At 43.2% G+C, this 10413-nt stretch overlaps 1 pseudogene; it reads right to left on the reverse strand.

The window, feature by feature from the left end:
• Positions 1 to 9504: 9504 nt before the first annotated feature.
• On the reverse strand, positions 9505 to 10413 carry LOC125133211 (derlin-2-like; annotated as a pseudogene).

The raw sequence follows: 10413 nt of genomic DNA on the forward strand, positions 1-10413 counted from the left end.
GGTTGTATAATGATCATAACAATCTGACTTCACAGGATTTCCATCCCACAGCCCAAGCACATCCCCCCACCCCCCGAACTGTCTCCTCCGGAGACCATAAGTTTTTCAATGTCTGTGAGTCAGCATCTGTTCTGCAAAGAAGTTCCGTCTGTCCTTTTTTCAGATTCCACATGTCAGTGAAAGCATTTGATGTTGGTGTCTCATTGTATGGCTGACTTCACTTAGCATGATAGTTTCTAGGTCCATCCATGTTGCTAAAAATGCTGATATTTCGTTGTTTTTGATGGCTGAGTAATATTCCAGCCGCACCCACAGTGAATGGAAGTTCCCAGGCTAGCGGTTGAATCGGAGCTACAAACGCCAGCCTATGCCACAGCCACAGCAACACCAGATCCAAGCTGCATTTGTGACCTACACCCAGCTCAGGGCAATGCTGGATCCTTTAACCCATCAAAAGAGGTCAAGGATCGAACCTGCATTCTCATGGATGCGAGGCAAATTCATTTCCGATGAGCCTCAATGGGAACTCTCTCTTTTCTTTTCTTTTTTTTTTTCTTTCTTTCTTTCTTTTTTAATGAGAGTTGCAACATTTATTTCAGGTTCTTGCTCTCTCTTTTTGTGTTTTTTTTTTTTTCTTTTTTGCCACACAGGCAGTATGTAGGAATTCCTAGGCCAGGGATTGAACCTACACCACACAGCCCCAACCAGAGTCACAACAGTAAGAACACAGGAGCCTCAACCTGCTAGGCCATCTGAGAACTCCCTAAAACATCTTTTTATGTTCACATGAAACTTTATATGTTCTTTTAACTTATACCTGCCAGTCCTAATTCTGCCCTGTTAATTTCTACATATGTTTCCTTATTTCCTATTTCTAAGGGCTTTATATGTAGGTACAGTTTTCACCCCAAACCCCAGACATCCAAGTTAATACTAGGAAATATTATGGGAGTAGATTTAGACAAGTCTTTGTATTGCTAAGAACTTAAGGTTTCTGTGTCCTGTCAGTCGTGATGTCACCAGCTGTTCTCAAAGCAGCATCAGCGGGCAGCTGCAACCTTACATTTTCATGGTCTCCTCTTATAAAAACAGAAAGGAGGCAACATGTATAAGGACCAATAGCTCCTGTTAATTATGTGTTAATACCACATCAAACATTAAAACCAACTTAGATAAAACTACACTCCACCTTCAACACTACCGGTATCAACCTATATCCCAAGCCTCTGTTTAATCTTATTTTTCTTTTCTCCCCATCCTCTATGGTAGGAACCTACCATGTCCAGCCACCCAGGATTCGTCGCCCCTAGCCAGCAGGAAGTAGCTACAAAAGAGTGGACCGTTGCCCCTATCCCATTTAAGAAAAGGCTGGAATGATAGGTTCCCAGGAAGATGGAGACAGACCCCAAACCCCCAAATGTGGCTGTTCATCTTGCAGCCTAGCACAAGATCTACTCACTTTCCCAGAATGTGGAGTCTCAGGTTGGGCAGCAAGAAACAATGGCCTATGGAAAACTACTGCCTGCATAGATTAACCTCCTACAAGGATTAACTGCCCTCTGTCATGGGACTCAACACCCCTACTCCTCCCTTAACCTTCCCCTCCTTCTTCTTTATCATTCCTGCCACAAGTTCCAGCCATAAACTCCATCCAGACACAGATTCCCACCACAGATCTTTATAAACCTGGCACCTCCTCACGGTCAGAGCTGGTGCCACCTTAAGCTCAGCTCATGCCCCTCTGATGCCTTAATAAATTCTTTTGCTTTACTAACTTGGCCTTGCGTGTTCCTCCCTTGGCAAACCTAACATTATCATCTCTGCTTTTAAAAGATTTTAAAAACTGAGACATAGATGTTCCTTAACTTACTCAGCATCATACAACTCCATAATTTAACCTTACCTCCCACCCAAATAAGTGTTAATGATTTAATCTGGGCAAAGGATACTCTAAGATTTCTGAGGTTTCCTGAATGAAATTCACATTTTAGTTTGATTTTGTCCCCTCCATTTTCAGGATTCAACAAACACTCAGCAGTTTAATTTCCTGTCTTGTCTTCCACTCACACACCTGTTCCCTAATTTTACTCATAATTATACATCCCTTCAAAAGAGCTCGCTTTTATGAATCTCAGTCTCTTTGGGGATGAAATAGGGTTCCCAGTTCCAAGAAGACTTTTTCATTTTTACTGAACTATCAACTATCTGCACAGCTATTCTCTGGCCATAGACAGGGAGCACTGGAGAAAGAATGTGTAACGAGTAGGAGAGGAGGGAGAGTCCCTGGGTTGATCACAAAGGGGAGGAGGTTCCTAAATGCAGAAACAATCATAAAACACACCCAGGGTTTGTGGCCTTTGAACAATGGCAGTCCCACCTGCCTCCTTCCCTACCTGCTGGCCTCTGACTTCCTCCCCAGCCTGCCCCTCCTGGCCTTGACGTCTTAGACCCATACTAGGGGCCTGGAACCGGGGGGCCAAACCAGAGCACCCAACACCGAACTGTGTGGGTGGAGGGAGCAGCAAGGGAGAAAGCACTCAATTTACAAGGGGCCTGACTCACTGTGTACACAACACCTGGGCACAGAATGGATTAGGGAAGGCTTGCTAAGCAGAACTCGTGGTTTAGGGAGTTTTACTAAGGACACTTCCTCAATGTCCTACTGAGAGCAGAGGGGTGGGTGTGGGAGGCATGGTGGCTTCCTCCCAATGTTTTTAACCCATACTCTACCTGCCCCCGCCCTGCTCAGTTACATTCCTCTATCCATAGGTCACTTATTTGCTGAGTTGGTTTCTAGGAAATTAAAAAAAAAAAAAAATCTCAGTTGAATTCCTTGATGATCCAAGCACTCAGTTCAGATCAAGTGTGTCTGTCATCTTAGTGATGACCAGTCAGATATCTTTTCAGGCTCTGGAGGAAATTTTGACAAGAGCTTTGTACCACCCACTTTCCCTTTGAGGAAAACTGAGCTACAAACAAGAGGAGGAAGGAACCTCCCGTGTGCTGGGACATTTATGTTTGCACCTCTAATGCCCACGAGGACCCTGTGAAGTAGGTACTATTATCCCTATTTGGCAAACAAGAAACCAAAACGTCAAGATCAGTTAACTTGGCCCTTATCCAAGAACTGCAGAAACAGAACCAGGACTCAGATTCTGAATCTAAAGCTCATGTTTTCACTCCTCACCATCCTACCCACCAGCATCCAAGGACAGGAATATAACTGCTCCCAGCAGAAATACTCATAAAAGACTTCCATGAAGTGACAGGATCTGAAATGGGCCTTAAGATGAAAAATAATCCAGGAGGCTAAGCAGGAAGGCAAGGGTACTACAGGAAAAAGGAAACAAATTAGAATAAATGCAGATATGAGAATGTAAAATGTGCGTTCAAGTCTTACTGCAGAGCCCAAAGGAACAGACCTAGGTCATGCTTTGGGATTCCGAATGACATCTTAGGAATTTGAACTTCATTCTACAGATGCTAGGAGTCACTGAAGAGCTTTAAGAAAGTCATAATCATGACAAAAAGCATTTTTAGGAAGATTACTCTGACAGTATTAGGCAAGTTGATTCAGGAAAGTGGTTCTCAATTTTGGAAACTCATTAATTATCTGCAAATTATCTTACTTTCCTTTTCTTAACTTTTCCTCTGTGTGTGTGTGTGTGTGTGTGTGTGTGTAGGGACACACCTGCAGCATATGGAGGTTCCCAGGCTAGGGATCAAGTTGGAGCTACAGCCGCTGGCCCACAGCCACAGCCACGCGGGATCCGAGCCAGTCTGTGACCTACATCACAGCTCATGCCAATGCCAGATCCTTAACCCACTGAGCAAGGCCAGGGATCAAACCCACATCCTCTTGGATACATCAGATTCGTTACTGCTGAGCCACAAAGGGAACTCCCTTAACTTTTCATTTTAGCATAATTTTAGACATTCAAAGACTTTTCAAAAATAGTCAAAAGTCCCCATATATCCTTCACTGAACTTCTGCAAAGATTAATCATGTAGGTAAAACCACAACGATGTTCAAAATCAAGAAATTATTGTTGATATAATACAATGAACAAATCAATAGATCTTACTCTAATTTCATCGCCTTTCCCACTAATGCCTTTTTTCTGAACTAGGATCCAGTCTAGGATCACTCACTGCATTTAGTTGTTTTAATCTCCTAATTCCCATTAATCTGGGCCAGTTCCTCAGAATTCCTTATACTTTCCTAACCTTCACATTTTTAAAAGTATTAGCCACTTATTTTGTAGAATGACCCTCAGTTTGAGATAATCTAATATTTGTTTATGATTCGATTTAGATTATGCAGTTCTGGCAAAAAGAGCACAGGAGCTGTGCTGTGCCTTCTCAGTCCATTATATCAGGCCCATGGTATCAGGATATTTCATTACTGGTGATGTTAACTTCGAACACTTGCCTAAGGTTTCTCAACTCTGAAGTGACTACTGTTTTACTTGGCAGCTTTAAAAACTACCACTGCCTGGGCCACAGCACAGGCAAATTAGGAAAAAAAAAAAAAAAAAAGACTCTCTGGGAATAAGGCACAGGCATTGCTAGGTCTAGATGACCTGGCTTCTAACTAGCATCCAGGTTTGGAAACCACCAGCTGAGACAATGACATTAGAATTCTGGAAGTCAGCCAAAAAAGTCCTTATATGAGCCAGCCTTTTTCAGAGAACAGCCAGTTCAAGGCACAGATAAATTTATCTGGACTTTGGCATGAACTAAAAGTAGGGGATGGGAAAGGCCAAAAATCCCCTGATAGAGAAAGTGGTGGGTGAGTAGGTTGCTGCCCAGTGAAAGAGAAGGCAGGACGCCAAGTAAAGTATCCAGCCCTCCTAGTCTATTTTCTCTCCGGACCTGAGAGAAATCTTTGCTGCAGTGAAAACACACATGGCATAATCTTCCTGTCAGGAGCCTGTGAGCTCCTAAGTGCCACTGAGGGAGGGAATTATGGATCATGTGATATGTGGCCACACATGTAACACTTCCAGGTATAGTTGAATGAATAATTCACAGCACCTAGGTCAGAAGTATGCGACCTCCCTTAAACAGCCGTGCCCTCCCCACCTGTTCTTTTGTCCTTAGTGTCTTCTGAAATAAGAGAGTAAGGACCTCAGCCAAGACATGGAAACAACCTAAATGCCCATGGACAGAGAAGTGGATAAAGAAGATATGGTACATATACACAATGGAATATTACTCAGCCATTAAAAGGAAAGAAATAACGGCATTTGCAGCAACATGGATGGACCTAGAAATTATCATGCTAAGTGAAGTCGGTCAGACAATAAGACACCAACATCATATGCTATCACTTACATGTGGAATCTAAAAAAAGGACACAATGAACTTTGCAGAACAGATACTGATTCACAGACTTTGAAAAACTTATGGTTTCCAAATGAGACAGGTTGGTGGGTGGGGGGATACACTGGGGGTTTGGGATGGAAATGCTATAAAATTTGGTTGTGATGATCACTGTGCAACTATAAATGTAATAAAATTCATTGAGTAATTAAAAAAAGAGAGTAAGGACCTTGTACATTTCATGAAATAGGAAATTGCACACATCTTCTGTCACCAGGCTGTTGAAGCAATGACTTTGTGCTCAACTTCCTTAATGTTATTATCTTGGGGTTGCCAGAGAGAGATTTCACCAACCCCTTCCTTGGATGAGCCATTCAATAAGATGCAAAGGGAAACACAAATTTACCTGAAATGCAAAGGCTAGAAGGACCCCAACAAGAACTAGCCGTAAAGTATTCACAAACCATAAGGATCTGGTGCTGCTGGTGCAGGAGGAGCTTCTGCTAAGCAGTAAGAGACCAAAGAAAAGGCAGGAAGTACTCTAAAACTCAGGGAATACTAAAACAAATTAATTCAATTATCCCTCAATTATTACACAATTTTCCCTAAAGCCTCTCTATGGGATCTTACTAAAAGGGCTGGTACATAGGAAAATGCTATAGGCAGGGATGAAATAACTTAGAGAAAGATGGGATTGACTAGGCCAGGAATGGCTGGGAAGATTTCATAGAAGATGCAGGATTCAGGTTAGACCTTTGAATGGTTAAGCATTAGGGAAACAGAGACAGAGAGAAACACAAGCACAGGAAACCAACTGTCAGGTATCACTGTAGATGCAAATTTTGAAAAGGATTTCAGATGTGGAGTGGGTTTGCATGTTCTTTTATCTACTCCACTCAATCCCTGTATGCAGTTATTTCAGAGGAGGATGCTGGTTCTCCGAAAGGTGAAGCGACTTGCCACCATCAGTGGTGGATCTGGAATTAGAAAGTAGCTATACCTAACTCCAAAGCCCATGCCAATACCACTACCACTGAGAAAGGATTGCACACAGACTGTTTAGGGAAAGGAAGGAGCAAGGATGGCTACAGAGGAAAGACAGCGTTAAGAAACAGGGAATTTAAGTAAGCTTGCAAAAGTGGGAACCAGTGTCATACAGCCATGAAGATGAGACAGACATTTGAAATTGATCTCGTAATTACATTCAGAGCCACGATGGGAACTCAAACATTTTTTTTCTTTTTACAGCTGCACCTGTGGGATATGGAAGTTCCCAGGGCTAGGAGTCAAATGGCAGCTGCAGCTGCCAGCCTATGCCACAGCCACAGCATCGCTGGATCTGAACCATATCTGTGACCCATGCTGCAGCTTGAGGCACCGCAGGATCCTTAACCCATTGAGTGAGGCCAGGGATCAAACCCGTCATCACAGACACCATGTCGGGTTCTTAACCAGCTGCATCACAATGGAAGCTCCATATTTTTATATTTATTCATTTTGGGCTGTGCCTGGAGCATGTGGAAATTCATGATCTAGGGACTGAACCCAAACCACAGAGTGACAACACTAGCTCCTTAACACGCTGAGCTATCAAGGAACTCCTTTTTATTTTCATTAAAGAATAGTTGATTTACGGAGTTCCCGTCATGGCGCAGAGGTTAACGAATCCGACTAGGAACCATGAGGTTTCGGGTTTGATCCCTGGCCTCGCTCAGTGGGTTAAGGATCTGGCATTGCCATGAGCTGTGGTGTAGGTTGCAGACGCGGCTCGGATCTGGCGTTGCTGTGGCTCTGGCGTAGGCTGGCGGCAACAGCTCCGATTAGACCCCCTGGCCTGGGAAACTCCATATGCCAAGGGTGCGGCCCTCAAAAAAAGAAAAAAAGAAAATTAAAAAAAAGAATAGTTGATTTACAATGTTGTACTAATTTATTTTTTTTCTTTTTCTTTTTTATTACTCAAATGAATTTATCACATGTATAGTTGTATAAGGATCCTAACAATGCAATTTCACAGGATTTCCATCCCACAGCCCAAGCACACAATGTTGTACTAATTTCTGTTGTATAGCATAGTGACTTAGTTATACACAGTTGTACATTCTCTTTTTTTTTTTTTTTTTTGTCTTTTTGCTATTTCTTTGGGCTGCTCCCGCGGCATATGGAGGTTCCCAGGCTAGGGGTTGAATCGGAGCTGTAGCCACTGGCCTACGCCAGAGCCACAGCAATGCGGGATCCGAGCCGAGTCTGCAACCTACACCACAGCTCACGGCAATGCCAGATCCCCAACCCACTGAGCAAGGCCAGGGACCGAACCCGCAACCTCATGGTTCCTAGTCAGATTCGTTAACCACTGCGCCATGACGGGAACTCCTGTACATTCTTTTAAAAATTTTTATTGGAGTATAGTTGACTTATAATGTTGTATTTCAGGTGTACAGCAAAGTGATTCAATTAATACTCTCTGTATATATCCATTATTTTTCCCATATAGGTCATTACAGAATATTGAGTAGATTTCTCAGTGCCATACAGTGGGTCCTTGTTAGTTATCTGCTGGATATATAGCAGTGTGTATATGTTAATCCCATCCTCCTCATTTATCCCTCCCTTATGGTTTCTCCATTGGTAACCATAAGTTTGCTTTTGAAATTTGTGAGTTTGTTTCTGTTTTATAAATAAGAAAACAGGCCATGTGGGAAAACCTTTGAATCCCAATCACCCAGTTTTAGCTGGAAGCAGGCACTCGGTAAATGTCTATTGAACAAATGAACTCGAGTTTCCGAAGGCAAGAATTGTGAGGAGTTCCCGTCCTGGCTCAGTGGTTAACGAATCCAACTAGGAACCATGAGGTGGCGGATTCGATCCCTGGCCTTGCTTAGTGGGTTAAGGATCCGGCGTTGCCGTGAGCTGTGGTGTAGGTTGCAGGCGCGGCTCGGATCCCACGTTGCTGTGGCTCTGGCGTAGGCCGGCAGCTACAGCTCCGATTACAAATGGCAAAAAGACCAAAAAAAAAAAAAAAAAATTGTGAGAAACTTCTCTCCTGTTCTCCATGGTGCACTGCTGTGGTCTCTAGAAAATCCACAGGTTAAATACATAACCAAGTTGGAGAGGATCTACTGGTCTAACTTGGTGAATGGTCCATGTGAACCTGAAAAGAATGTGTGCTTTGATGTTGGATGGAGTCTTAAAGACCAAGAGACTCTTCATTATTTTTAAGACATAAAGAACATCAATTCTAGGATTTGGGGTAGGCTAAAAATTATAAATAAGAAAACATTTGTATCACTTTTTTTTTGTCTTTGTTGTTGTTGTTGCTATTTCTTGGGCCACTCCCGCGGCATATGGAGGTTCCCAGGCTAGGGGTTGAATCGGAGCTGTAGCTACCGGCCTACGCCAGAGCCACAGCAACGCGGGATCCGAGCCGCATCTGCAACCTACACCACAGCTCACGGCAACGCCAGATCCTTAACCCACTGAGCAAGGGCAGGGACCAAACCCGCAACCTCATGGTTCCTAGTCGGATTCGTTAACCACTGCGCCACGACGGGAACTCCTGTATCACTTTTTATTAGATTCCACATATAAATGATATATGATGTTTGTCTTTCTTTGACTTACTGCACTTGGTATGGTAATTTCTGAGTCCATCCATATTGCTGCAAATGACATTATTTTGTTCTTTTTTATGGCTAAATAATATTCCATTGTATATATGTACCAAGTCTTCTTTATCCACTCCCCTGTCCATGGACATTTAGGTTGCTTCCGTGTCTTGGCTAATGTAAAAAGTGCTGCAACAAACATTGGGAGGCATGCATCTTCAAATTATGGTTCTCTCTGGATATATGCCTAGAAGTGGGATTGTGGAATCATACGGTAGTTCTATATTTAGGTGTTTGTTTTTGTTTTTGTTTTTCTTTTTAGGGCTGCACCTGGGGCATATGGAGGTTCCCAGGATAGGGGTCTAATCAGAGCTACAGCTGCCGGCCTGCACCAGAGTCACAGCAACACCAGATCCAAGCCGCATCTGCGACCTACACCACAGTTCCCGGCAACTCTGGATCCTTTAACCCACTGAGCGAGGCCAGGGATGGAACCCGCATCCTCATGGATTCTAGTCAGGTTTGTTACTGCTGAGCCACGATGAGAACTCCTATATTTAGTTGTTTTTTGTTTTTCAGTGAGAGAGAGATGGAATTCAGTTTTATTTTGTCCTCTCTGAAACTTCCATTTACACCATGGCCTCATCTATCAACGAAGAGGAGGAGGAGGAAAAAAAAACCTCTGCCCGTTACTTCTGAACTCAAGTACTCAAGTACCTGTTCCTTAGAGGTGGCAGGGTATTTGTTTCTCCAATTTTTTGGCTCTAAGAGATTACACTTTCAGGACCAGGGTAATGAGGAACCACTGGCAAAATGCTGGAAAAGTCTTCTGGATGAATCAGTGTGTCATTTCACAAAGTGCTTCTGGAGTTAAAATCTTGTCAAGCTGTCAAAAAGTGTGCACGCTTTTGCAACACAAAGGACAAAAGAATCCCAATGGGTATGTATGCCTCTGAGTCCTTCCCAACTGGGTCTCACCATTGGCATTGCCGCTTAAACCGCTGAGGCACTGGCCCTCATCCCAGGTGAGGCCTCCTGGCCACTCTTTAGTTAGTGGATTGTAATTTGGATCTTCATCTGATGTATCAAAAACAGCAGAATAGACAGTGCTTTCAGAAATCTTATTCTGCCAGGCTGATTGGGAAATACATCTTCCAAGAAAAAAATATACATGTCCAACTGCAATATCCCAGAGGTCCACAAGGATTGACTTCCCCAACAACAAGGAAAAGCCCACAAGCACCCAGGGTAGAAAGGGAGCTTGGAAATCGAGAAGGTCAAAGAAGTTTATGCAGACATATGGGTTCCTACAGCTCCACACGTAGACAAGCAATACTGTAAAGGCCTGGCCCAAGAACACTAAGCTCGAACACAAACCAAAAAGAGTCATTAAGAATCCACCAAAAAGGAACGTAAATACAAAGTTTGCTGTCTGACCTCTGAAAGAGTCTTCTAGCATTCAACAGTACTGATACAGAAAAATCAT

This window comes from Phacochoerus africanus, chromosome 8 (assembly GCF_016906955.1).
Source record: "Phacochoerus africanus isolate WHEZ1 chromosome 8, ROS_Pafr_v1, whole genome shotgun sequence".
Classification (NCBI taxonomy): domain Eukaryota; kingdom Metazoa; phylum Chordata; class Mammalia; order Artiodactyla; family Suidae; genus Phacochoerus; species Phacochoerus africanus.